Source organism: Octopus bimaculoides, chromosome 2 (assembly GCF_046866305.1).
Source record: "Octopus bimaculoides isolate indiv1 chromosome 2, ASM4686630v1, whole genome shotgun sequence".
In the NCBI taxonomy this organism is placed as follows: domain Eukaryota; kingdom Metazoa; phylum Mollusca; class Cephalopoda; order Octopoda; family Octopodidae; genus Octopus; species Octopus bimaculoides.
In genome coordinates, this window is record NC_142929.1 from 143,725,538 (window position 1) to 143,738,533 (window position 12,996).

The 12,996-nt window shown below is 37.3% G+C and overlaps 1 long non-coding RNA gene across 2 annotated transcripts in view; it reads right to left on the reverse strand.

Annotated features, from left to right (window-relative positions):
• Positions 1 to 284: 284 nt before the first annotated feature.
• The window catches only part of LOC128247031 (uncharacterized), a 20,404-nt gene continuing 7,692 nt past the window's right edge, over positions 285 to 12,996 (reverse strand). For both annotated transcript variants that reach the window (XR_016240771.1, XR_016240770.1), the window contains exon 2: positions 285 to 10,332. This is a non-coding gene — a long non-coding RNA (uncharacterized LOC128247031). The remainder of the gene's footprint in view (positions 10,333 to 12,996) is intronic.

The window sequence follows — 12,996 nt, forward strand, 5'->3', positions numbered from 1 at the left end:
TGATCAAAGAAATATAAATAAGAAATTTACATAACATCCCTTAAATAAGAATATTTTACATTCCTTCTTAGCGGTTGTTTGCGGATATCACCAAGTAGAGAATTGGGGGCGGGAAGGCGCGCATTTATCATTTCAAAGAAAAAAGAATGAATGCCATGGTACAACATTCAAGGAAAATGGGAAGATGCGTGAATTCATCTCCTTGATATGGCTACCATAACACACATGTAGGGAACATGAGTCACTTCTTGATATAAAAAGTAAACAAAATCAGCAAAACCATCAAAATTGTTGAATAATTTACTTTACACATGCTCAGAAATATCTCAAATTACAATTTCACAACACATTGTTTCTGTACTTAGAAGAGTTGCTGATCGCGTCGTAACGAAAGGAATGTTACCACAAATGTTAATAGTTAAACGTTAATTGAGCAAAATTTATTTCGTAATGTATGTAACGTAATTATTTACGGAAGAATCTCGGTGTTTATTTACGTTTGCATGATTCTGTATATGAAGAAGTTCAGGTTCTGAGGGATTCGGTGTTTCGCTCTAAGGCAGCGCGAGAATAAAGACAAATTGGGGAAAAAAGTAAAAACAGAACTCAAAATCAATACAAAGACCAAATGTATTATAGTTGTTAAAGAAATATAAAAAATATCGGACGTTTTGAATAAATTATCTTTAGTCAAGATATAAACAGAAAAGCGCGCGCGTATATGCGTGTGTATGTGTGTGTGTTTTATCTACGCATTATGGTAAATAATATCGGTAAAGCAATGTTCTAGAATACATGGTTTCTGGCAAGGAGATTGTATTGAACAGTGAGTTAATGTAGGCGATTTGCTGCAAGAGTTAGGTATCTGAACGGTGAGGTACAATACGAAAGTGAAAAAATATTGCAACGATGGTGATTCTAGACAATATTAACATATTAGCGAACATGTAGAGCTGCACACATGAACGTTTCATATCTAAAAGAGCTACGATACACAAATATATTACATGACAAATATACAATACAACAGACCTCTACGACTAAAAACAACACAAATTCAAAACACTCAACAAATTTTTTTAAGATGAAGGAAGCCAACGGTATAATGAACAATTAATAGGAGAAACTAATTACAAAATACTCAAAATAGGTCATTCGAGAGTCAGCAACAACCATAACAATAGCGATAGCATTTCACGATTCCAAATACTGTGGTCTGTTCATTTAGCAGCTGTGTCAGTTCTCTCTTGTGAGATCCATTAGAGTTACGAGAATAATTTAACTGGGTGAATTTTGTAAAATTGATCAGAGTTTCTTTGCTTCATAAGCTAATCAGGAAGAAGACAAAAATAAAAATCGCATACATCTACTTATCGGAAGCCGATATAATTTCCCTTGTTATGCACTACAAAAAGCTCTCAGTGACATATCTGCAGTTATTTTTCTTCAATTGATAAAGGCAAAAGCAAGGCATTATCTGCTGTGCCTTTGCAAGTGAAGATGTATCCATAAGAGAGACTGAAACTAGTTGATAGACATACATTTGTCCCACTGGACACGGGTAAAAAAATATAAGAGAAGGAGTGGACACAGTGTAGAAACAGTGTTAGCTAGGCATTTTATGTATCAGTGTGGAAGAGTGGACAAAGCAGGCATAAATTAAAATGACACGCGTCCAGGCAACATCTCTATAGATTTGCAAGTTCTAAATACCTCGAATATCACAGAGCCATACAGGAACTATGCCAAGTAGAAGACGCCGAGACAAAGACATAGGATTGAAGACAGGGCTGAAAGCCTTATAGTGATATTTTCAGGACTACCCCCCCCCCCTTAATGTGGAACAATTAAGATAAATCCAGCAAAAATACAGAACACAACAATAATAATGAAAATAACGAGAATAAAAATACAAAAAACAAACAAACCCTGAGTGCTAAGAAGCAAAGCTTTTTGGACAGCAAAGGAAATAACTTCAGGACCAGTATCACAAATGGGTAAGCAAATACGTCATCCCCGAAAAAGTACCCATTCGTTGTACGATACATACATAGTTCGATGAGGTAGAAAGAATACTTATAGAGGAATGTTTCTAAATACTCGCTGAAAATGCGAAGAAAAAAAAGAAAAGATAATTACAAAGAAAATTCAGCGCACAACAAGGAAAGTTGGTGAGAAAGAGAAATTCCCTCCGAACTACGAGATTACTTCTCATGAAGTGAAGAGAAGGTAGATGAGCTATGATTCACTGTTTTTCGAAAATGAAGCAAAGCGTTAATAAGTAAAACTGCACAATTCTAATGTCACTAAATTTCAAAAGTTAGAATGAAAGAAAAACAATTAAGTTCAGTGAATAATAAACATGCAAGACTTATTTAACTTTAAAATTAAGATATGAATTGATTACTCTATTAGAAAAGGTCATGTGAAGGGGACAGGGAGACAGGGAGTGCTCTGTTTTAACCTTAGCAGATAAAGATTCATGTAATATGTCTCTAAATTATATCTTCTTTTAATTAGTCGGTATCTAATTGTACTTAATTTCCATGGAAATGTGTGTATAATATGCATGTGTGTGTTTGTCTGAGAACATCTATACATATATTATTTTATTCTTTTACTTGTTTCAGTCATTTGTCTGTGGTCATGCTGGAGCACCACCTTTAGTCGAGAAAATCGACCCCAGGACTTAATCTTTCTAAGCCTAGTACTTATTCTATCGGTCTCTTTTACCGAACTGCTAGCTTACGGGGATGTAAATACAACAGCATCGGTTGTCAAGGGATGTTAGTGGTGGATAAACACAGATACACATATACCTCCCACACACACACACATGTATATATGACGGGCTTCTTTCAGTTTCCGTCTACCAAATTCACTCAAGAGGCTTTGGTCGGCCAGAGGTTACGATAGAAGACACTTGACCAAGGTGCCACGCAGTGGGACTGAACCTGGAACCATGTCGATGGTAAGCAAGCTGCTTAACCACACAGCCACTCCTGCGCCTATATACAAATTTCTTGTATTCTTATTCACTTCGTTACAAATACGTAGCAAATGAAGAATATATAATACTAATAATAACAGCAATAACAGCAGCAGAAACAACAGTAAGGATTGTAATATTTTCTTTATTAGCCATTAAATGTTCACAAATAGAATGGCTGATTTATAGAGCGATCAAATAAGGAAGTATAAAATGTAGTCCAACGGTCACCATAAATTTCAACGATGAATAATTGCCCAAAGCAGGCGACTTCCGATCGTTATTAGTGGAAAAAGTCCGTTCACTTGGACTCTTCTTTCAGAAGCTATTCACCGTAGTTTCTGATGATGCTGAGGATGATGATAATGATGATGATAATCCTTTGTACGCAGAAGGCTTCAAATTTGGGGAATGGGGTAAGCCGATTACACAGAATCCAGTGTTTAACTGGTATTTATTTATCGACCCCGAAAAGATGAAAGGCAAAGTCAGCCTCGGCGGAATTTGAACCCAGAACATAAAGATGGACGAAATACCGCTAAGCATATTGCCCGGTGTGCTAATGATTCTGCCAGCTCGCCTTATTATTATTATTATTATTATTATTATTATTATTAATAATAATGATAATAATAATGATAATAATAATAATGATGATGATACGCCCTAATGCAGTACCAGGTACTGGATCTCATGGCTTCTGATCTTAACTGATTGAAAGTGTTATCACGTACATGTTTGTCTTGTTGTAAAAGATGGGCTACAGCAAATACTCTGCTTAATACCACAGATTTGCTTATCAGTTGTTTGACCTTAACCAGTTGAGCATGTTCCTTAGTGGCTAACGTTATCTGCATTTCTGATCACGAAAAGAAATAGTGGCAGACCATAATAGTCATGTGTTGAGGGGAATTCTTTGGGGGTTTCAATAATCCACCACTAGAAACCTGAGTGTGTTGTTCATGGTGCTTAAACAAACTTTATTCAGGGACCTTTTGAGAAGGATGGGCGACTGAACCTAAAGAAAATTCTAACTGCTCCCCACCTGCAAAGTAATGCACTGTTTTTCCTGATAAGGGGTCACTATGGCTTTACATATGGTTGTGATGCTTCTGCCTGGTGTACCTTTATCAGACAGATAGTCATTTTGTGTATATTGAGCTTTGTGTATTTTACCTCAGTATCACTTTGACGTCATGCGCTGCTCTCTTACTCAATAATAATAATAATAATAATAATAATAATAATAATAATAATAATAATAATAATAATGATAATAATAATAATAATATAATAATAATAATAATAATAATAATAATTTTGCCACAAAGGCAGCAATTTTGGAGGAGGGAACTAGTCAATTACATCGACCACAGTGTTCAACTGGTACTTATTTTATCGACCCCGACAGGATGGAAGGTAAAGTCGACCTCGGCGGAATTTGAACTCAGAACGTAGCGGCAGACGAAATAACCGTTGAGCATTTCGCCCAGCATGCTAAGGATTCTGCCACCTCGCCACCTTAGACGATGTTATTGATAGTAGTAGTAATAACAACAGCAACAACAACAACAATAATGATAATAGTAGTAATAATAATAATAATCCTTTCTACTATAGGCACAAGGGGACTAGTCGATTACATCGATCCCTGTTCCCAATAGATACTCATTTCATCGACCATCTCAGCTTCTTCAATCACACATTTGCTTTTAGGATGGCCACCAGTCATAGAAATATCGTTTACCCAACCAGTTTAAAGAACAGCAATGGGTTACTCTCCCTGGTAGTCGGATAAATAGCCTATACGAGACAACAGCTGTTCGCTACAACTTCAGAAGTGAAAAATACAGTTATGTTCTTCTTTGCACAACTGGGACAGCCCCCACATAGCAATCCTTCCATGTTCGCAGGGTGTATCTTGAATGAATATAGATATCAATGTCAATGTAAGGATTCCAAGACGCATCTACAGTAGTTTTCCGTTATTACTTGATGCCATGTCAGTGCGTACTGATTTAGTTAGCAGGGAGTTTATCGTGAGATTTGGTGACTACAAGTCTCTATCATCCCTGGATTTTAGCAGAATATTTGGTAGTACATTTTTGCAGGTCGGCAATACGTGTTTTATTTTGAGTGTTGTGCCATGGGCACCAGTTACCAGAAAAAATAATTGTTGTCTTAGTGCTCTACAGTCTTTGACCTCTCTGACAAGATCCTGATATTTCTCAATTTTTTTCAATTTCTGTTTCATCGATTCTGTTATCATGGGCTATAGCAAAATTTATGATCTGACACTGTTTGTTTTGTCCTCTATAATCATATTTGGTCTTCCTGCTTCGGTTGCATGGTCACAGTTTTCATGAAGAAGTTCCACAAGATACTATCATTTTCATTTTCCATCGCATTTTGTCGTTCGTGTTCATACCAATTTTGTGTTATTTTGAAGCCATACACTCGCCTAACATCCCAAAGCACTTATTTGCCTACACACCCATGCCTGCGATTATACTTCTCTTGTGTTAGTACACTGCATTCACTCACAAGTTGATTGATTGATGCTTTCGCCTCCTTTCTTGCAGATTCTAGATTCGCTATGAGCCTTGTCGATCTTAGCCTTTATCAAATTTGTTCAAATGGTTTGTTTCTGAGCAGTTATAATTAGCGTTACGGTCTCTCGTTTCAAGTTTTCACCCGTCAATTGGAGCCAGTGCTCTTTACTTTAAACATTCACGGTTTGTTGCATGAATAGACCATATAATTCCATTTCTTTCCATCCGTTTGTTCTGTTTTTTTCCCTTTTTTTTTTCTCTTTGAATTCTCCTACTGTTTCGGCCGCGTTTTTTGTTTTCTCCTGCAGCCGTTAGTATTCTTTCAATACTCTGCAGAACGTAATTTTTCAGATCCAGTATCGCAGTAATAACAGTGTCTTCTGTGTTTAGTAATCCTCTGCCACCTTCCTTTCTTGCCAGGTAGAATCAGTCAGAGTTGCTTTCAGGGTAAAATGTGCTGTGCATTGTGAGCAGCTTTCTGGTTCTTCTATCCAAATTCTGTGACCAGCCTTTTTCCTTTTCAGAAATATACAGGCATAGCGCATGCATTTATGAGATTAATGATGTTCCCTTTTTTTCTTCTATTTTTCGAGCACCTTCCTAATTCTTCTCTTGTACATTTTACTGACATTCTATCTTATTTCTCCTCCCGTTATCCTATCGTCTTGCACCACTCCTAGATATTTGTACTCCTCAACATTCCACGGGAATATTTTGCTATAATATTATGCTATAATATTATGCCATCACATCAGAGTATACCTTCTGGTCTGTGTCCATAATTAGTACTACGCACTTATTAACCTAATGGCTTTACTGAATACTCTCACTGTTTCGGCCACAGAATCAATGGCAGTATCATTTTCGACGATTTATTTTCTTCTTAGCTTTAGTAAATTCATACACAGCCCTAGAGAGATTAACGCAATAACGAAGAGCAACGGAGAGAGCCTTGAGAATGCCTCTGCGAATTTTCCCATTCCCGAGCAATTCATTTGCACATGTCAATTCGACTTCCCGCTCTCTCATTATTTTTTCGAAAACGTTTATCTTCCCATTCACCCCGAGCGCACTCAGGCGCTGCAAGAGCCACCTGAGTGGGACATTGTTATAGGCCTTTCTGTAATTTTTCCATCCAACAGCTAAATTCTTCTTTCTTACTTGTGTCTCGTGTTTTACTATTTATATATCTATATATAGCAGATTAGTAGTTCCCATTGAATTCTTTCTATATCCATGTTGTTCCTCTGGCAATAGATTCTCCTATTTCATGAATTTATACACCTCATCTTTTGTCCCAGTTTTGTTTGCAATAGTAATAGGAAACAAATAACAGGTCAATAATTGCTGACTCTCTCTCACTCTCCTTTGACCTTCTGTATCCGATCCGTCCTCTTTCCTTTTGTCATTCTGCGTTTCATTTTCTTTGCAATCAGTAAACACAGTCATTTATAACTGGATATGCTTCAGAGAATTTTTAGCCAGAAATCCTCGTCCTGGAGCTTTCCAGTTTGATATTTTCTTGTTAATCCCCTTTACAGTATTATACGTGATTGTTACATTTCTTGTTACTCCATATTTCATTTCTCTTTTATATTCCCGTAACCAGTCTGCCTTCATATTATGTTAGACATGTTTGCGCCACATTGCTACTCAGAAAGTTCTAGCTGTTTCAGCAACTAAAATATCATTTTTCTTATGCATCCTATAGTGTTCAATTGTTCATAGAATTTTCTTTCGTTCTTCTTTGAGTGTCTATTCTCCACGTACTGATTTGTTCTCAGTTCACATCTGTTTTTGGGGGAGGGTAACTTTTCTTTTGTTTCTTTTTTGTGTGTTTTTGTTTTTTCTACCCATTACTGCTTTGAAGTTTTTGTCTTAATTCTTTACCTGCAGACCTTCATGTTTTCTGCTGTCATTTCCAGTTCGTTCCTGTGTAGTTCGTTCATGTGTCTTTCCCTCACCATCTTTTCTCTGATTGCATGTATCAGTCCAACGTCTGTCTTGAGCTGTTCGATTTGGTTCTCAAGTCTTCGTTCCCACCATGAGGTTTTGTCCTTTGTATTTCGTTGCCTTTTAACACAGCATCGAAGCTCTGCGTTATATAAGGTTGTTTAGATCAGTTATCTTTCGATGTAGATCATCGTTAACAGTTCGTCCATCCACTTCACTTCTTTACTTAGCCTTCCTCTTTCAATTTCTCTCATAGCTGGTAGCCACTTTTTTGTTCCGTTATTTTGTACCTCGTTCAGGTTTAGTAATAAGCTCCTTTCTTCCTTTGTAACGGTCTTTCTTCCACAAAATAAAATTTGCCATCATCCGGGCAGCTGTTTCTTTTGTGGGGCTTTATCCGCTCCTCTGCTAATGTTTGTTCTTGTTCCAGCTTGGATAGTAACTGCCTTTTAAAGATTAATTCTTTTTTAATTCTAGAAGTCATTGCTCCGTGATAGAGAACATGTCTTTCTCTGTCCAAATTTTATGCATTCGTTACTTGAATCTATTTTGGTAGACTTGCTTTTGTAATAGCATTCCATTACATTATTTTGTATCTGTTTTCTCCTAATATGTGTAGCAGCACTTGGAAAGCCGCCAGGCCTACGCCACAGTGGAACACTTCCCGTGCGAGAGGCTATCACTTGAGGTTCGGATCTCTTGAACGCAGATGTGATCATTTTCATTTAACATTAGACTCACAAAGGGAACTGTATTGGTGAGTTGCCACAACCACCAGTGTTTTTATCGAGACAAAATCTCTAGTTGGTTGTCAACCAAGACTAAAGAGACCATCTTCTTTCTGTAGTAGATTTGATCCCATGGACACGTTCCCTGCCGTTTTATTCTCGGAGTATTCATTATTAGTATTATTGCCAATACTACAAACAATGAAACACGATTGCATAACAATTAACAATGAAAATATTGAAAACATAAGAACATTTGTTTAAGAATTTGTGTACCTTGGTACTCTTATAATCAATGATTACAATGAGACCCGTGAAATCAAGCGAAGACTCAGAGTAGCCAAGATTGTCATGGTATCACTGAACAGCACATGGAAGAAGAAGACCACGCCATAACGAACAAAAACATTCAATTCATTGATATTTAGCATAGTTACCAATCGATATAAATGCTTGATTATAACGAAAATTCATAAAAGAAAATTTGAAGCATTTGAGGAATGATGCTTTAGACGCATTCTCAGAATAATATGGATGAATAAAAGGACTAATGAGTGGATCCTTTGCAAGATAAAGTGCTGAGAAAGACTGTTAAATACTATCTCGACCCGAAAATGGACCTTTACCGGCGTTATACTTAGAAGTTCCCTTGGTCGGCCCGAGGTTATAGTAGAAGACACTTGCCCAAGGTGCCACACAATGGGACTGTACCTGGAGCTATGTGGTTGGGAAGCAAGCGTTTTACCATAAATAAATGCTGCACTGAAGAGTTGAAATAAGTAAGTAAATATAACTTTACTTTAATCCCGAAACGCGTATGTAGCAATCTGAATCGTGTGGGTTCGTTATTTTATTCTTTTTGCCTACGTAAAAAAGTGTGTTGCTATAGCAGAAAAGGAATTTTAACTCCTATTTCTAAATTCGGTGCGTGGTGAAGCAATTAGCTAATCCCTAATTATTATTATGTTTATAATTATAGAATATGTGTGTGTGTGTGTGTGTGTGTGTGTATGTATATATATATATATATATATATATATATATATATATATATATATATACCAGCGGTAGGTGAGGAAGTGAGAGAGAGAGGGGGAGAGGAATGGAGAGAGATGAGAGGGGATTCTTCCTTGCTCTTCATGTATCTATGAATAAACACACGAGCGAGTAAAATAGGGGAAGTGTGCTGTGAGCGAGTTGCACAGTAGTATTTCGTCTATCTTTACGTTCTTAGCTGAATTGCAGCCGAGGTCGACTTTGCCTTTCATCTTCCGCTGATAGGTAAATTAATTACCAGTCAAATACTGAAATTACCTTTCCCTCAAAACTTGCTGGCCCGCTACCAAAATTATTACGTTGGCGGTGAACTTACATAATCAATAGGGTGTCGGACTAAATGCTTAGTGGCATTTCTTCCGACATTTTACTTTGAATTCAAAATCTCACCGAGGTTAGATTTACATTTTGTGCTTTCGGAGTCGGAAACGATAAAATATGTACCAGTTGAGCTTTGGAGATCGATGTAATAGACTTAACACGCCCCTAGAATTACTGGCCTTGTGTCAAAATTTGAAATCATTACTACTACTACTATGACTGCTGCTAAGTAGTAGTAGTAGTAGTAGTAGTAGTAGTAGTAGTTGCTTTTGTTGTTGTTTTTGTTGGTGGTGGTGGTGTAGAAAACCATACGGAGCATATGATATTTTTGTCTTGTTTCATAACTAACTTAGTCGAGCTGATTAATGATGTAAAACGTCCAACCGTGACGGCCGCGTCTTCATTATGAAGCATAAAGTATGCAGAAACTATATCTACTTAAGGACTCTTAAGCTGATATTTGAAGTAAATGTGAATAATAATTTCTGTAAATCAAAGGAGCACATCGATGTAACATCGGCACTGAATGCAACACGTGTTGCATTAACTGCAACAGCAGCAGCAGCAGTAGCAGTAGCAGCAACAACAGCAGTAGAGTTATAGTAGTATGGAGAGCTGTAAAAACAGCTCCAATGTTAGCAGCGGTATTAGTATTAATAGAACAACTGAAGATGTTCCAAGATTAAACTTTTCGCAACGATCTTTTTCTATGATAAAGGCTTCCATTGTAAAGCTAGAATAAGAAGAAAAAATAGAAATAGAAATAAACAAATCACAAAAGAAAAAAAAAAGAAACAAAGGAAAGAAAGTGGAAAATTGTGAAACAAAGAAAATCAAATGAGAAAAATTTTGCTGATATATTTACACACATGAATACAAATACAATACCTCACACATTTATAACTGTATATACATATACATACTCAGAAATGCATACGCATATTTTCATATACACATGCATATATATATATATATATATATATATATATATATATATATATATATATATATATATATATATATACGTGTGTGTGTGTAGTCATGTATATGAGGATATATATAAATATATCAGTATTTATTTGCATGTATGTATATGTATACAATGAAATAGAACGATGCGTACATATAGGCACCTTCTCATATAAATGTGTGTGTGCGTGTGTGTGTGTGTGTGTGTGTGTGCGTGTGTGTGTGTATGTGTGTGTTTGTGTGTAAAAGTCTGCGTGTATGTATATGAATATATATCCTTACTTAGGAAATGAGTAGACAAATATTAAGGTCGTGTATACAAATGGTAAAGAGCGAAATAATTCCATGCAAGAACATTCAGATTAGAATACATACATACTACTACTACTACTACTACTACTACTACTACTACTACTACTACTACTACCACTACTGTTGCTGCAGCTGCTGCTACTTTATTTGGACAAGAGGTTTATTATATTTGTTTCTTTCTAATTCAGTACTTTACTGGTATATATATATATAGATATCTTACCCCACCTAACACTTCTGTCTGTAACGACGATAATCCGAGAATTACTACAGCCTGATTTGAACTCATAATGTAACAGAACGTAAAATAACACAATGTTTTAAAATGAACTGAGGTACTCAAAGAGCTTAATTAAGTATTTTAAAGCTGTTTTCTCTCTCTCTCTCTTTCTCTTTCTCTCCCACACTCTCCGATTATATACCGTAATCTTGCGCCTTAAATATTAACATTCATTTCTAATTCGGGCACATACCAACAATATGTGGGGGTTTACAATGATAGTCACTACATGACTTAATAATGGTTTCAAATTTTCCGACAAGAGCAGCAATTTTGCGGGAGGAGGTGAGCGTATTACATCGACTCTAGTCTTCAACTGGTACTTATTTTATCGACCGCGAAAGGATGAGAGGAAAAGTCGACCTCGGCAGAATTTGAACTCCGAACGCAAAGTCGGAAGAAATGCTGCTAAGCATTTTGCCCGGCTTATTAACGATTTTGCCAGTTCGCCGCCTTAAAAAAAATATCTTTTTCTACTCTAGGCATAGGATCTGAAATTTTAGGGGAGGGGAGGCAATCGATTAGAGCGACTCAGTACGCAACCGGTACTTAATTTATCGACCCCGAAGGATGAAAGGCAAAGTCGACCACGGCGGAATTTGAACTCAGAGAACGTAAAGACAGACGAAATACAGCGAAGCATTTCGCCCGGCGTGCTAACGATTCTGCCAGCTCGCCGCCTTTAAACAAATATTCTTTTCTTTTCTACTCTAGACACAAGGACCGAAACTTTTGGAGAGGGGACCAGTCGATTAGATCGACCCAGTACGCAACTGGTACTTAATTTATCGACCCCGATAGGAAATAAAATAAATATTGCATAGGCGCACGGGTGGCTGTGTGATAAGTAGCTTGCTAACCAACCACATGGTTCCGGGTTCGGTCTCATTGCGTGGCACTTTGGATAAGTGTCTTCTACTATAGCCTCGGGCCGACCAAAACCTTGTGAATGTATTTGGTAGACGGAAATTGAAAGAAGCCCGTCATTTGTGTGTCTGTGTTTGCTCCCCCACCATCGCTTGACAACCGATGTTGGTGTGCTTATGTCCTCATGATCTAGCGGTTCGGTAAAAGGGACCGATAGAATAAGTACTGGGCAAACAAAGAATAAAGTCCTGGGGTCGATTTGCTCGACTAAAGGCGATGCTCCAGCATGGCTGCAGTCAAATGATTGAAATAAATTTCCAGTGTTAGGAGGAAAACCACTTGTGGTAACTCCAAAGTGGGGATCTCCGTGCAAACTCCACGATTCCTCAGCCTCATACGTGGAAGCAACACTTACCAGTTTCGGTTTCCTACATAGGAAAGCATAATAATAGTTTCAAATTTTGGCTCAAGTGCAGCAACTTCAGGGAAACAGGATAGTCGATTACATCAAGCCAAGTGTTCAACTGGTAGTTATTTTATGGACGACCCAAAATGATGAAAGGCAAAGTCGACCTCGACAGAATTTGAACTCAGAAAGTAAAGACGGACGAAATACTGCTAAGCATTTTGTCCGGTATACTAATTTTGACGCAGGTCCAAATCGACCCTGGTCGACTGGTTCTTTATTGTATCGACCCCATAGAGACCAAAATAATGTTGACCCGAGGGAAACATGCCGCAAAGCATTTTGTCCGATATTCTAACGATTCTGCTAAATAATATTTGTTTTTAATTCTCGCACAAAACAAATAATTGTGAGGGGAGGAGTTCTATCCGTACTTGACTGGTATTCTATTTTATCAACCAGTCCCCTCCCGCTACCGGATGTCTTAAAGGGAAGAGCTGAGCGTCAGTCGGTGCCATCGGCCCCAATATCTGTCAGTAAATTTATTTTATCGACCTTGAAAG